Below are 17,353 nucleotides of genomic sequence, written 5' to 3' on the forward strand. Positions count from 1 at the left end.
TAAAATAAAAACATCAAAAAGCTACAAAACTCAAATTAACAGTAAAGTGAGAATCACCCACCTATACGTGAATGTGTGGTATCATAAGCATATCCAGCATCGCCTAGCACAACTGCGTAAGTTGTTAGAAAGGGCAGAGAACATACAGCATGTCCAAGGTATGGTCCTGAAATAGTGGGATGATCTGAGCCTCTCTTCTAATTAAAATGCTACGTATCATTAATCATCCATCCATTCATTAATGCATCCTACAAATATTTGTTGGTCATCTACTGTGTAAAATGCATTATATGGGGAAGTAAGTTATCTCTCTATGCTCCAAGTTAATTCTCTGAGGACAGAGTAATTCATCAGAAGTAGCTTGAGATATCATCCAAACACTAGTGAATATGTTAGCAAACTTGAAAGAGGAACTCTGTGCTTGAATTTAAACAGCTGCCCAATTCTGCATGAGAAAATAATGGAATCATATACATTCACCCCAAAAGAAAAGCTTGATTTTAAAAGGTATTGGTGGCAATGGTACAAGAAAAATATTGATTGAAAAATTTTTCTTACTGAGTTTATCATTCATGGATGACACAAACCTAGACATAAAACTGCTAGATCTTACAACATTAAAATTGCTGCCTTACAAATACTATAAATGGTGTGTTAGTTTAATACATGATCAGAAGCTTAACATGCTATATGGTTCAAAAGAGTAGTGCAGATAAGGAAACAGCTCAAAGGTAAAAAGAAACACAGATATCCTTATTACTCTCCAGAATGTGTGGCACTAGAAAATGGGCAAGAATCAGAAGATGCTGGACAAATTCAGCCTCTAGCACTTTCCCACTGTGTGTAATCTTGGGTAACTCACTGCCTGGGTAGCCTACCTGTCTCTGTCTCTCTGTCTGCATGTCTGTCTCTCTTTCTCTGTAATTCTAACATTTTTTCCCCAGTTTTATTGAGAAATAACTGACATACATCACTGTATATGTTTAAGGTGTATAGCATGATGGTTCGATTTGCATATATTGTAAAATGATCACCACAATAGGTTCAATTAACATCCATCATCTCATATAGATACAAAAAGAAAAGAAAAAAAATTTTCTCCTTGTGACGAGCACTCAGGATCTACTCTTTTAACAACGTTCCTGTACAACATTCAGCAGCGTTAACTATAGTCCTCATGCTACATATTACATCCCTAGTACTTATTTGTCTTATATCTGGAAGTTTGTTCCTTTTGACCACCTTCCTGAAATTCCCCCTCATCTATCTCTTCCCCTCCAAAATTTAAAGTAATGGTATATTAACCCCTGCCTTTCTAAAGTGATTATAAGACTTACTTCACCAGATTTTCAGAGTGGCCCAAATGAGAAGCTGTATATGGAAACACAGTTAAATACATGCCTTCATGATCAAATAGCATGATTTCATTACAAACGATACACTTATTCCTATCAGTTTTTTCTAACCATTAAAATTCTTGGAAGTCCCCTTTTAAAATGATATTTTTGTGACCACGTTCTGTGCTTCAATAAAGAATCAATCTCATTATGTTACAGCTGCACTTCCTTTTTGGTCAGAACACCTTTCCTTGGTTTAATCACCCACTTTACTCAACGGCTTCAAAATTACCTTTGATTTTTTTCAAAAAATTCACACCCTCAAAGAAGTGAACATTTGCCATTACTGAAGATATTCAAAACAAATTCCCCACATTTTCATTTTAACTTTTTAGTATAAATAATATATACATATAGGTAGCTCCATAAATCCTAAGTGTAAAGCTCCATGAATTTTCACAAAATGAACACGCCAGTTAATCACAGCCCAGTTTCCATGTCAGAAAATAGACCATTGTTAGCATCCCAAAGCCCCCTTTTTGCCCTCTTACAGTCTTTAACAATTCTTTTCTTCCCCTATCCTGATAGCCATTAACATAATTTATATAGATGAACTTTATATACACAGGGTCACAAAATATGCATACTTCTGTGTTATTTACTCAAAATTGATAACTATCCAAGTTGCATGTATCTACAGTTCATTCATTTTCACATGATGATATATTGAATGAATATTATGAATATGGCACCATTATCTACTGTAATGGTTTGATGATCATTTGAAGGGAATGTCAACCAATTTGGGACTATTTCAAATAGTGTTGCCGTAAACATTTTTGTACATGTGTTTTTTATGTATGCATTTCTCTTGAGTACATTCTTAGGAGTGGAATTGCTGCTTCGATGGACATGCATTTGTTCACTTTCATTTGATACTACCTGTTTTCAAAACCGATGGTACCAATTTGGACTTTTATGATTGGTATCTAAAAATTCCACTTCCTCCTTCCCTCCCTCCCTCCTTTCCTTCTCCCTCTCTTTCTTTCTTTCTTTCTTTCTTTCTTTCTTTCTTTCTTTCTTTCTTTCTTTCTTTCTTTCTTTCTTTCTTTCTTTCTTTCTTTCTTTTTCTTTCTTTTTCTTTCTTTCTTTCTTTATGAATTACTAAATTTCCAAACATAAGGTGGTTTTACAGTGATTTGACTGTTATTGATTTCATTATACTGGAGAAGATACTCTGTCTGATTAAATTCCTTTGAAATTTGTCACAGCTTGCTTTCCAGAACTGCATACAGTTTTGATAACTACTCAATGTTTATTTGAAAAAGAATGTACATTCTGCCATTCTTGGTGCTTTGTCATATATTAACTCAATTAGGTCAAGAGTGTTAGAATAATTGTTCAAATCTTTTAGAACCTTAAAAATTTTTTTGTCTGATTTCTCTTTCCTTTACTGAGACAGGTATTTAAAATCTTTCACTATGACCTTTCTACCTCTCTTTATATTCTGGCAATTTTTGCACTATATATTTTGCAGGTATATATTATTAGGTGCATACAAATTTAGAGTTGTTTTATCTTCTTTGTGGAGGAATGTGAAAGAACATCTCTTTTTATGTCTAGCAATGCTTCTTTCCTTAAATTCTACTTTGTCTGATATTAATTTATATATGCTAGTTTTATTTGAATTTGTGTTTGCATGAAATATCTTTTTCTCATGCTTTTGCTTGCAGCCTTTCTTTGTCTTTTCATGTGTCTTTGTTAATGTGTCTTTTAAGCAGCATTTAATTTGGAGTTCAAAAAACCCAGTCTGGTAGTTTTTAAAAACATTTAGAGTATTTAGTCCACTTATCTTTATGCATGGGTTTTTGTTGTTTGTTTGCTTTCAATTTTTTATTTAAGTGAAATTTACATACAGTGAGACGTATCGTAAATGTATAACATGATGAGTTCTTACAAATGTATACACCCATGTAAGCAACACCTCAATCAAATATAGAACTTTCTCGTAGCCCAAGAAAGTTCTGTTGGCCACATTACAGGCAATCTCCACTCCACTCTCATAGACAATCATTGTTCTCAGCTCTAATACCATAAATGAAATTAGATATGTAATTCATATAAATGAATGATACAGCATGTAAGCTTTGCTCCACGTGAAACACCTGAGACGTGCTTAGCATGTATCAGCAACATATTCTTTTTTATTGCTGAGTAGTATAACATTGTATGACTGTTTTTCTATCAACATAGAATTGACCTGTTTCCATTTTTGCATATTATGTATAAAGTTCTTATAAGCATTTGTATGTGTATACATTTCCGCCTCTCTTGGAGAAATACAAAGGGTTGATATTTCTGGGTCACAGGATAGATGTACATTTAATTTTGTCAGAAGTTGTCAAAAAGTTTTGCAAAGCCATTAAATTTCTTTACACTTTTACTAGGCCACTTATATGTGATGTAATCTTTGATACATTTGACATTAAATCTATTATCTCACTCTGTTTTCCATTTGTTCTGCTTGTTCTAAGTTTCTTTTTTGAGGGTTTTTTTTTTTTTTTGCATCTTTTAGCTTTCACAAAATATTTTTATAGTTACATTTTCCTTCCTTTAGCTTTTTGGTTACACATTAATTAATTATATTAGAAATCATAACATCAATCCTTGACCTATAAGAGTCTAATATAAATGGAATCTTTATTACTTCTTAGACTATATGAGGATCTTAGAACACTTTAATAGCATTTATTGCCACGCCTTGCCTTTTGAATTATTGTTGTCGTGCATTTTAATTCTATAAATACTTTTTACCACATAGTGTGAAATTATAATTATTTTCAGTTTATATTTATTTATTTAGACATACATATTTAAGATTTCATAGCTTTTTATTCTTTCCTGCATTTCTGTGCTTCTATTATAACTTTCCTTTTGCTTGAAAAAATACTTGTAATATTTCTTTTATGCAAATCTGTTGGCAACAATTGCTATAATTTTAGTTTGTCTAAAAATGTCTTTATTTGTCTTCATTTTAGAAGAGTATTTTTACTGATTATACATTTCTAAGCTGGTAGGTTTTTTTCTATTCACTTAAAAGATGTAATTGCACTGTTTTCTGGCTTCATTTATTTCCATTGAGTTATTATTATAAGGGTCATTTTGCTCCTTGAAAATAAAAACTTGTAATTTTTCTCTAGATGTTTTGAAGGTTATCTCTTTTCTTTTTTTCTTTTTTTTGGTCACATTTTGGTGATTTGCCTAGGTGTGTTTTTCTTCGTATTTATCATACTTGAGGTTCATATTGCCTTTTGAATCTGAGGCTTGATATTTTTTATTTATTTTAAAGAATTCTTGGCTATTATATCTTCAAGTATTAATTCTCTCTCTTTTGCTCTTGTTTTCCCCTTTGGGATTCTAATCACACACATACTAGATTTTGACATCTTGTCCAATATTCTCCTAGTCTCTTTTCTCTCTTTTCTAGCTTTGTTCTCTCTATACTTCAATCTGGATATTTTTTCCTTGGATACATTTTCCAGGTCATTTTCCTTCCTTCAGTTGTGTCTAACCTATTATTATGCCTATCTGTTGCATCCTTAATTTCACTTTATCTAATTTTTAGCTCTAGAGAGCTCATTTGATTCCTCCTTTGAATAGATTTCAATTTTCTTATAGTCTTAGTCTATTCAGGCTGCTATAACAAAATACTATACACTGGGTTGCTTGTAAACAACAGTGATTTATTCCTTACAGTTCGTGAGGCTGGGAAGTCCAAGATCAAGGTGCTGGCATATTTGGTATCTGGTAAGTTCACACTTCCTAGTTCATAGATGACCATCTTCTCACTGTGTCCTCACATAGTGGAATGGTCAAGGGAGCTCTCCGGCATCTTTTTTATAAGGGCATGAATCTCATTCATGCAGGCTCCACCCTCATGACCTAATCCCTTCCCAAATGTCCTATCTCCTTATGTCATCATACTGGGGATTAGCTTTCAACATATGCACTTTGGGAGGATGTAAACATTCAGTCTATAGGATTAATGATATTCTTCATTTTTTCAAATATTTTCTTGACCTATTGTAAAGTCTGTACCCCATAATTCCATTATCTATCTTATATCTGCCTCTGTCACCTATTTTCTCTATACATCTGATCTCAGATTTTTTGGTTCTCTTCTCTGTGTTTACTTTCTCTCCACGATCTTGGCCCGTCAGTTCCTGGACTCCAATTTTTCTCCCCCCAGCCCTGTTAGACTGTAGAAAGCTCTGCTTATCTTTTCTGACCCTTCACACCCACATTCTCCTCAATTTGTCAGCCTTTATATCTGTGCTGTTTGGGAAGGGCAGAGAGCTCAAGGGAAAACTGACATAAAATGGAGGCTCATCTCAATGAGTGTCTCTTCCTCTTGGGATATTGGCCTCTTAAGACTGGCTGCCCCGATTGCTCTCCAAAACCTTCACGCAAATTCTTAAAAAGTATTTTGTCAAGCTTGTCAAGTTGTTCTTGGTGGGAACACCAGTCTACACTAGTCTGCAATAACTCGAGTTATTTACCTTCAGTGTTTCTGGCAAAGCCACATGACCTACTAGCTATAGAAACTCTGGGGTTGTGCAATAGTCCAAAAGCCCTTTTAGCTTCAGGGCAGAGGCAAACTGCCATCAAGAAAAGCCTGGCCAGCTGTTCTTCCAAGTCAGCCATAAGCAAAGCTCAGAGAAAATTAAAGAAGTAGGTCCTTGGCTATCCCAACCCCCTTAGAAAAAGTAGATACTTGACAAAGTCTGCTCTGAGGAGCAGCTCTGAACTATGCATGGAAATTTCAAAATGTCCGAATTTTCACAATACTTTTTGTCTGATTGTTATACTATAGAAATATTATAAAACATGAGGCACTACCCTCTCACCTACAGAGAGAAGTGGAGACTGATACAATCATTCCATCAACTTGGGCTGTGTCTATGCTATTAGTTGAAATATCTTAATCATCAAATCCCCTGCCTCTCTCCCAAATACACACACACCCCTTCTAAAATGCTCTAAAATTCATATGTGTAAATTTAAATATAGGGTACATCAAGAGGAATACCACAAACACTAATTTGAAAAGATATATGCACCCCGATGATCATAGCAGCATTATTTACAATAGCCAAGACATGGAAGCAACTTAAGTGCCCATCAACAGATGAATGGATAAAGAAGATGTGTTGTGTATATATATACACAAGGGAATATTACTCAGCCATAAGAAGAATGAAATTCTGCCATTTAAGCAATGTGGATGGACCTAGAAAATATTATGCTTAATGAAATAAGACAGAGAAAGACAAATGCTGTATGATATCGTTTATATGTGGAATCTAAAAAATAATAGAAATGAATGTATATGCAAAACAGAAACAGACTCACAGATATAGAAAACAAACTTACAGCTACCAAACGGGAGAGGGAAAGGGGGAAACAAATTAGGGGTATGAGATTGATACGAACTACTATGTATAAAATAATAAGCAACAAGGATATACTGTATAGCACAGGAAATTATAGCCATTGTCTTATAATAACTTATAATTGAGTATAATCTGCAAAAATACTGAATCACTGTGGGGTACACCTGAAACTAGTATAATATTGTAAATCAACTATACTTCCGAAAAAAGAGAAATGCCACAAACTTCTGTTTCAACTTTAAATGGACTAAAATACTGCAAGAATTACTTTTTATTCTCTGAGTTTTTTTAAAGAAAAAGCAAAAATAGAATTTGAATGACTAAACACTAAATATACAATTAACAAAATAGTTGATTAATTACTGTAATAAATCAGAGTAACAGAATTAGAAAATAAGTTTATAAAGACAAATATTGTTCACTCATTTCCTTTCAGTTACAATGAATTTCATCCCTTACTATCTTAATGTATTCTAACTTCTGGATTTCTCATTTTGCTGGATTATTGAGATTAACCTCAAAATCCTTAGAAAAAGAAAATGAACAGCAAAAGCAGCATTTAAAATACTGTGAACCTTTTAACCATTAAATATATTTTTGAAACTAGCATTTACCAACATTTCAGTGTCTACTGTTTACCTAACAACTGTATAATAATGAATTTCTGCCAAAGTAATTTTATCCTTTCCTTCTTTTTAAAAATCAAGTCCTATTTTTATTGTGGTAGAGGATTTTACTATTTAAACAATCCTGTAATAAAAGCATGAGGAAAAAGAATTTCTTTGGTAAGGTCAGCTCTTCCTTTTTGTTTATGTTTGTCCAAGTTTGGAATATCTATTATTAAATTGAAAAAAATGAAGCAGAGCTATTTTTGAGCAGGTATAAATTTTAAGTAATTCTGAAACCCTATTCAAGAACTGAATTATATTTGAGGTAATATGACAGATTTTGAAAACACAATTAGAGCCTTTGATATTAATGAATGCGTATTTAGCTAAATTAACATTTATGGGTTGGTTGTCAAGAGAGCTATTTCCTAGGAGGGACATCTGTCTCCCTGTGGTTCCCCCTATTGAGAGGCCATCTTCAAGACAAGATTTTCCCCTTAAAGCTTGCAGTAATGTGAATTCATTTTTAATCATAAGGTTAAACGTAGTCTTATGCGTTCTCTAAGTTCTCATTCTCTTTATTTGCTTTCCTTTGGTAGTTGTCTAAAGCCAGAATCCTGCAGCTTATTCAGAAATGTTTAAGCCAGACTGCCAAACATCTCTTCCTGCAGCTTTTGAAAAACCATTTCTCAGATGTATAGGAATTCTTGTTTGTCGAAAATCTGCATGAATCTAAAATTAAACACAACAACAGAAATTCATGTTGAAAAGAATTTGTAAAGAAGGAAACCATGGCAACAGAATCATTTATTTTTAAACCGCACCAGCCCTTATCTCTACCTTCACCCCAAAACTAAGCACACTTAAGCCATAGCTTTCTCCATGCTGCTTTATTCCCATTGTAATTTGGCAACAGTCAAAAATAGCCACAGGAATTGTTATATTTATATTACTAAGTACTGTGCAAGCCAGGCTTCTTCATGTTTACTCACTCACATTATCCTGCAAATGGCCTTGGAGGAACCTGCGTGGTTGTCAAGGGGAAGCTCAGGTAATGCATCCTTCAGGGGTAACACCAGTATTAATGCCAAGGACAGGCTCTTTAGTGGGGAGATTAGAGTCCTGATTTAATTACTCAGGGATTCCACATCTTATCAGAAGTGGGCTGACCATGCTGGGCAAGAGCAGATGTAACTGCAGCAAATTCCAACATGGTTTCCCTTGGCTCCCAGGGACCCTGTCTGTGCACAGTATCTAGAAAGCTCTGTTCCTGCTATACCACTGCCTTTTATATCAGTGCCCAATGTTACATCACCATGCCAGGAGAACTTCCACTTACAATGTACGGGCTTTCTTTAAGCCAACAATTACAAACTTCAGGCAAAGACTGTTTGGTTAAAATGTCTTAAAAGTGCTCATCAGAAATTTTCAGGTGATTGATAACACTGGAAAACACAAGCATATTTTCTATGAATAATTTCAAAACCAACACACTTTCCAGACGGGTATATATTTGAAAATCTACTAGCCTCTTTTAATAAATATCAACTGATAGGGTATGGTATTTGCAATGTGTCTTTCCTAATTCCTTTGTCTATTCTGATTTCTGTTAGTTCAGTCGCGTGAAGAACTTAGGGTGTCTGAAGATAAGGGTTCATTCCTCATTGATTCAGTTGAGCTATGCAACCCAGAAGAGCCCTAAGAGAAATGCAGACTTTAGTTTTGCAGATCAAAGCCTTGAGTAATAGAAATAGGCACAAGAATACATTTGAAGCCATGAAGGGCATTAACCCAATAAGCCAATTGAATTACTTGGAAAATTGATCTTATATTTTCTGAAATAAATCAAAATCTGAGAGTTAAAAGGATGCTGGCCCACTGTCTGTGAACCACACTCAGAGTTAAATCAGAGACGGCAGGAAGCCTCCGTCTTACAATATATTCCTAAAAACAAGAGGAGTGCAGAGGCATTGGCTCCTTAGTGCTTCATTCTAACTTTTACCTCATTTAGCCCACTTGTTTCTGTGGCCCACTTCCCAGGATTTCCCTCCTTTAAGTTGGTCTGTAGGTCAATTTGCCTGACTTTGTTTCACTGAAGTCTTTCTGGGTATGAAGGAGCCAAAGGTTATCAGGTTTATTTGCACAAAAGCTTTGGGAAATTCTCACATAGATACTTAATGAAAAGAATGAATCCTTACCAGTGGCACGAAGTGCCTGCATTTTTCTGAAGTAAAGGAAAATAAGAAAAACATTGTTCAGAATTATGTCTTTGAAATCAGACAAAACCAAAAGTATATGGTTTTTCAGCTTCAGTACAGAGAAAAAAAACCTTTCTCTTTGGAGGAATTATGAGGAGAAAAGCTGGAATTTCATGCAGTTTCCAGCTGCAGCTACTTTGTATCAATGATTACTTCTTTGTCTCCAATACTATCCATTTTTGGTAGCAGCGCTGAGGATTTATTCAGCAAATAATTATTTTGTCGCTACAAAGTCTGAGCCACTGCCCATGATAAAGGGCAGGTGTAGAGTCGGGCTGCAGAAGGACGGAAACATGAGGGGTTCCAGGTGTAAATGAGGTTTTGAACAGCCATCTCTCACCAGCCCAGAGAGACACACAAAATGAAAGGGGCTTTCTGCAAGAAAAAATAATAAGAACATAAAAGTAAAGAAAAAGGACAGAGGAGAGTTTTTCCCCCCTATATTTTGTGGAATATTGCTAAATGACCATCCTTGAAACAAACCAAATTTTGACACTATAATTCAATGAACAGAAAAAAATAAAAATAAAAGATTATCCTTTCTGAACCTATGGCCAGCTTTGCTATAGTCAGTCTTTATCAGCTTGGATGTCTTTGCATTGAAAGAACATCTAAGAAGCTGATAAAGCTAAATATATCTATTATTTGGATATGACACTGGCATTTTATTAAACATATTAATTAGGTGAGCAAGTGACAGGGAACATTTTGAAATGTCTGAACAAATTGCTTTTAGGCATTCAAGGTGCACCCACTTTGGGGAGGACGTAGTATTTAAACCCCTTTCTGTTGTCAGCAAACACCGTAATGAAAAGAATGCTGAAGTGAGCATAAGGGATAATTGAAGATTTGTACTTGAATATTTTATTTATAGCTAACCTATTCTTTTTTTAATTTTTATTTTATATTGGAGTATAGTTGATTAGCTAGCCTACTCTTAAATTGATGTTTTAAAGTGTCTGATGTGTAATAAGATAATGAGAATTAATATGTGAGGCAATCAAGGAAAGGAGAAAGCAGGGTAGAAAACAGCTGAGATTAAGCTAGAAGAGGCCTGGGATGCAAAAGGTATGTTTCATGAGGTGCTGCCCCCTTGCCAGCAGAGAGCCATTGCATGCCCCAGAAGCTTTCTGGCCACCATCCTAAATGGAAAACAAGCACTTACATGATTCACATTGTCCATGAGCTAAATCTGGAGCAGTTGTTCAGAAGAAGCATAATTATTTCTGGTACTTAGACCTGAGAGAAATTTCCCCCTCCCATGGGTCCTCGTAAAAAAGCCAGTGAGTCATCTGGTGAAGGTCTGGGAGAGCATCTTCCCCGGGGAGGGGAAGAAGGGGGGCAGGGACATTTCATGGAGGAACTGCCTCCTATCAGGCCCCTAGGGTCTTGCATCCACTCTTCCACTCAGTAGTAAATGAAGTCACTTAACCTCTTGGTGACAGAGATGCTTCAACTGGAAAACAAGGGCCTGGGTGAACTCTTGGGCTCCATCCAGCAGTAAAATTCTGTTTCTTGGATACTGATCACTGCAGTATGTCCTTTAAAAGCTCTGCTTGCTACAATTTTTCATCTTAGAAAGGCATATTTCAATATTCTTGAGATAAAACTATGTACATGTGTTTGTGTGTACGTATTCAGACTTTTTATTCATTGATCCACTGTTCCAGACATAGTCCAAGGAAACAGAATCCACACCAGTAATTTAAAAAGGGAACATTTAATACAAAGAATTATTAACTGGTAGCAGGTACACAGCCTCTAAGAGGGCATAAAGGAGAACTCAAAGACTCTCCTAGCGCTGAGAGACAGTACTCAATGAAGGAAGACCACTGGGGTGAGAGGGGCTCATCCTCTCCAACACAGATGTAGAATTCATTGCTGACAGTGTGGCTGGACCCACTGGATGGCAGAGAAGTTCACTGAATAGCTCCAGGACAAAACTGATCACAGCCAGCTGGCAGGGGCTGGTGAGAAGGGAAACCTGCAAAGGGATTGAATTCAGGAAGCCTTCCACTGGGGTCCCGGCAAGGCTTGCTGGAGGGCTGTGCCACTGGACCTCCTGAACACACACCTCTAGCAGCTGCATCCTAGGAGCAAGATGAGAGGATGCAAGCAAGTCGAGAGAAGTCTTTTCTCTGGCACTGTCCCTCTCTGACACCCTCCACTGACAAAGCTTAATATGCTGCCAGCTGGCAAAGGAGAAATCTTCATGGGTTCCAACTCCAATATCGTAAAGCAAGGCAACGAAGGGTAAATTTGGAGCCCAGAGGCAATTAATTGATCATGGGCATACCTACCTTTCCTTAAGTCATTAAATTCCAAAATGCGTAGTGTGCAAATGCTCATGACACATTTTATGCTACAGTATAAAAAAAGCGATGCATCTTACAGTGTTCAAAGTGTTGGAATAACAAACGGTGGGAGTGAGGCCTAGGGTATCAGTCATTTCACCAACAGTCACTCAGTAAGCCAATAATCATCTGAAAAATATTTGGGGTAAATGTTAATTCATTTATTCAGGCAGCCAACAAATATTTGATGAGTACAGTCGGCCCTCTGTATCTGTGGGTTCCACATCTGTGGATTCAACCAAACATGAGTTGAATATATTCTCAAAAAAAAACTTCCAGGAAGTTCCAAAAAGCAAAACTTTGATTTCTCATGTGCCAGCAGATATTTACATACCATTTACATAGTATGAGGTATTTTAAGTAATCTAGAGACGATTTAAAGTATACAAGAGGATGTGCATAGGTTATATGCAAATACCATGCCATTTTATATGAAGAACTTGAGCATCCATGGATTTTGTTATCCATGGGGGTCCTAGAACCAGTCCCCTGTGGATACCAAGGGACAACTGTACCTACTATATGCTAGGTGCTGGAGATACAGAGAAAGATAAAAATGAAAAAAGCCCCAAGGACTTTGCAGTGATAAGTGCTCTGAAGAAGGTGCATAAGTACTGTGGAAGAAAAGTTAGGCAGACGTTACCTACCCAAGAAGGGGGAGAAGAATGTCATCAGGAAGTGCAAGTGAAGGTGAGTGGAAAGGAGTTAATTGCCCAAATGGAGGGTGTGGTGGGAAACAAGTGTCCCAGGACTGGACACATCAGGTGCAAAGACCCACCATGGGAAAGGACATATATTCAAGGAACTGAGAGAAGGTCTGTGTCCCTAAAGCCTGAGGATCCCTTCTTGGGAAGGGGTCACTGAGAGAGATGAATATTCCAGTGGAACACCTTTCACTTCACCTGCGCCATCTGTTCTCCTGGGTCTCCAGCCTGTTGGCCCATGCTGTGGATCGGGACTTGCCAGCCTCCCTATTTGCATGAGCCAATTCCTTATAATAAATCTCTTTCTATCTGTACTACACTTCCTACTGGTTTTGTTTCTCTGGAGAACCCTGAATAACACAGGTTTTGATAGGTACGAAAATACCATGCAGACACTTTTAAAGGATTTTGTCTCTATCTCAGTGGTTCACAACCGGGGGAAATTTGAGGACATTTGGCAATGTCTGGAGACATTTTCGGTTGTCACCACTTGGGGAGGGTGATTGGCACCTGGGGAATAGAGACCAGTCTCTATCTTCTGAAATGAAAGAAGACAATCCCCACAACAAGGAATTATCCCATCCATATTGTCAGCAGTGGCAATGTTGAGAAACCCTGCTCTATCTGGATGCATAGTGACTGACATATGTTAAGCAGAGTTGCGCGTGTGCAGTTGGGGTGAGGTGGTGGGAGGTGAGAGCAGTGAGACTGATGGTTTGCATTTCGAAAATATCTTGCTCTAGAGGAAGTCCATAGCAGGGGGTCTTGAGAAATACTGCTGTCAATATTAGCCTTGTAAAACCCTAAGTAAAATTGGTTTGTTTACTATCTTTCATAATATTATTATTTTAAAATCACAGCTATAAAAATTCTAGAACCCTGTCTTTCAGGAAGAAGGAGAAAATGAGAGACAGCAGTATTTCAGTGACTCAGAGTAGGGGAAACAATTAAAACATGGATAATGTCCATCAGTTAGTTATCTTATCCAAATGATGTAGCACAGATTTCTGTGAAATTAAGGGATCAATTTATTTTCTATTGACTCAACTTTCAGACTCAAAAACATGTTCAGGTAAGAATTCAACAAATTCCCTCAGATTTCCATATGGTTAATTAAGTTTTACTGAAGACTAGCTCTACAGGAAGTCATAAATATTCCAGTGGAAAGGTAACGACGACTAAATTCTGAGCTTTCTAATTTGAAACCACAGGACCCTTAGCTGAGATCTGAGGGGAAAAGATCCTGGTTGCTGCAGGAAGTTTTTGGTATTGAGGTGACAGAAGTGATAATTAGGAAAAAGTACATTCGAATAGCACAGGATGTCACATAGTATGAAATACGTTCAGAGAGCATAGTATACCTACCACTCCATAGTTTGCTGCCCATTCACTTTATCTTACCTTGACCTCAGGAAGGATAACATTTTAAAGGTTGGACACCTTTCTGTCTGAATTCACCTTTCTGAATTCTGTCTAGAGATTACGAAAACGATAGATTGCAGATACACTTCTATAAACAGATTTGTATTAAGATTTTTAAAAGAGATTTTGTTTTCAGCTCTGTTTAAAATGAATTACAAATAGTGAAAAATTTTTGTTGCAAAGATTTTAACTAGACTTGTTTGAGTACTTGGCAAACGCTTAACTTTCCTTCTAAATTCTAATTGAACCGGGTCATTGCTCATCTAGAACTAACTTCATCAGTGTGCCAGTTTTCACTGTATTTTCAAAGTAGCAAGCACTTCTTTTGATTCTTAGGGAATGAGAAACTATCAGAAAAAAAAAGAAATTGGTGGATTTCCACTATACAGCCAGTGAAAACAGCTAAAAATTAAACTGTCCCCAAAATAAATATTAAAATATTCTATCTTAATGCAAAAAAAAAAAAGAATCTCCATGTGGGCTGGGAAATAAGTAACCACAAGAGTATTCCTTAAGTAGACAAATCCTACAGTATTAAAATTCAAGAGATTCCATTTGTTCTCATCCTGGTGAAAAAGCATACATCACTCTTTGCTGTATTGAGCCTTCTAGACACTTTTTTAATCTGTATCTTCAAGCGTCCCCTTCCCCATTATTTGTTTAAAACAAATAAGCAAGCAAATAAACTTGAGTATTAGAAAGGAAAACTAGTGAAAACTCGAATTACTTGATAGTTAACCAATCAGTAGTGTATGTTAGATCCTTAACAGTTGATATCCTAAAGGCTAAGTTTGGGACTGACATGTACACACTGCTATATTTAAAACAGATAACCAATAAGGACCTACTGTAAATAAATAAAAAAATAATAAAAATTTAAAAATCACTGTAAAAAAAAGACTAAGTAATATTTGGGACTTAATACTGTATATATTCAGTAACTGACTATTCAATCCAGAGGGCTCCTGTATACATTTTTAAAACTATGAACTGCCTTGGTGCCTCAGCTGTACTTGAGCTGGTTCCAATTCTACATTTTACTCCCAGTGTTTACACATATTCACCTTTCACTCACAATCCTGATAAGGGGAATTGCATTTCTTTGGAGATGGAAGCAATTTAGATAGTGGTTAAAAGGAAGTGTTGGTGAACACACAGCTGCAGGGGTGACGTCTGCAAGTTTTCATGACCGGCCTGCAAAGAATCAGAAGCACAATTTATAACAGCACCAACCTTCCCACCGCTTGCTACATTACATTTTAAATCAAAGAAAACAAAGATTTTAAGAGCGGGAACATGTGGTCAACTGTTCACACTGTAGTCCCTGAAATCAATCTACTCCACCGGAGGACACTTTAAATGTTAGCCATTTTCCTTCGTGCTTTGTGACTTTTTTGTTTTTGTTGTTGATACTTATCTTCTCTTGGCCAGACTGTTGGCTGACACACTATTTTTAAACATTTATATGACTTCTTCTTATGCATTCCAGAGGGGGAAAGACCTTTTGTTATAGGTAGTAAAAATCAAGCGAAACAGAGAGTCAGGGTTGTGATTTGCCAAAGGTCAAAGGTCATGACAAGTGAATGACTCCAGAGGCCTTGAGGTCAAAGGTGCAACTGCAATCCCATAACCTCCACTCAGTTTTTTACATCACAAAGGAGAACAGAGCTTTTCTAGCTTCTGTGAAGGAGTCTATAGGCATGTTCACATTTTTCCGTGAAAAATTATTTCAAAATGATTCTGCCCATGATTATTTTTCCTCTTGAAACCAAGTGGCATGAAATAAGCTTTTATATAAATTGAATGTCTCCTTAGCCTTTTATTAGTATTCTATATTGGAAACCTAGAGGAGGAAGAACTAACAAAGATTAATATGTGCTTTTTAAATGGAAAATAAGCACATTTTTTTAGAAGATCAAAACCCATACCAAAGAAGTACATTTATCTTTTTTGTTATTTTTTCCAATCCATGTGTATTTATTGAGTGTACCTAAAAATCTATTTTTCTTGGAAAGCTAACAGCAATAGTGATCTCTTATGCTTTCTATTTGGCATATACCTTTACGCTAAATTCTGAATACAGGTCCCAAATAAAGTTTTTGTAATGGGCACCATTCTGGTACTATTATAATGTGTTTTTTCTTTCTTTCTTTCTTTCTTTTTTTTTTTTTTTTGGCTAATTTAAAACAAGTAAATACCAGGGCCACTGTTTAGATCAGAATGTCTGTGGCAGATCTCATAATATATTAGTAGCTGGAGCTATATCTATAACATGTAAATGGGGAGAAAAATGCAAAACCTTATTTTTCAACTCCATTGGTTTCTAACCTCTCACGAGCACTTAGTTCCACACAGAGAAGGAAATAGTCACGCTGTAGAATCCTGTGGCCCATGAAGGGTAATTGGATAACATCTTTTGAAAGATTTACAAGGCTGCCAAGGATTTTGCCAGCTTTAAACCTGATTGATTCAGTGTGAAAAGATCTGAACAATTCTGACCTAAAAGTTTAAAGGCAGACCTTTCCTGTGAAAGTATAATTTAAAGCCTGTAATAAAATTGTATTGGAAAACACCACATTGAAGAACACAGCCATAAATTGCCAAACAGCATTATGTTAAAGGACATTTTTTTCCCGTTAAGTCCTCTGAAAGAACCCTAATTGTTCACCAGATACTTTAATAATGAGGTGTTTTGGGTTTGGCGCTTTTTTTTTCCTGGAAAAAGTCCCTAAAGAAAGACAAAATTACCCAACTATTTTGCCTCCCTAACCAGAAAGTTTGACTTCTTGCTTAGAAATGCAGATGGAATTTCTACAACTTTTTTCTTATTAGGTAAAATAAGGAAAAGTGAAATTTCATTTATCTTTAACAAACAAAGAGTAGACCAAACAGACTTGTTTCATATTTTAATTTTTCAAAGTGCTGATTCTCATCATATATTTATTTCCGTCTTGACAAAATATATATACACATGATTAGTGCAATACTTTGTGGGTAGGCGCAAATGCTTGTGATGACTCAGACAGATTAATGATTAAACATCTTCCAGCTAATTACTCCAGGCCATTAATTATTTATCCAAGCCCATAAGTCTATCATCTAGTTTAGCCTCTCTATTCTACTGCCCATTTTAGAAAAGACAGGTTTAGAAAAATGGAAGTGTAAAAATTTCAAATAAACAAAATTAAGTAGAGTACATACATTTTTTTTCTTTTTC

Source organism: Balaenoptera physalus, assembly GCF_965194825.1.
Source record: "Balaenoptera physalus genome assembly, chromosome: 18".
NCBI lineage: Eukaryota > Metazoa > Chordata > Mammalia > Artiodactyla > Balaenopteridae > Balaenoptera > Balaenoptera physalus.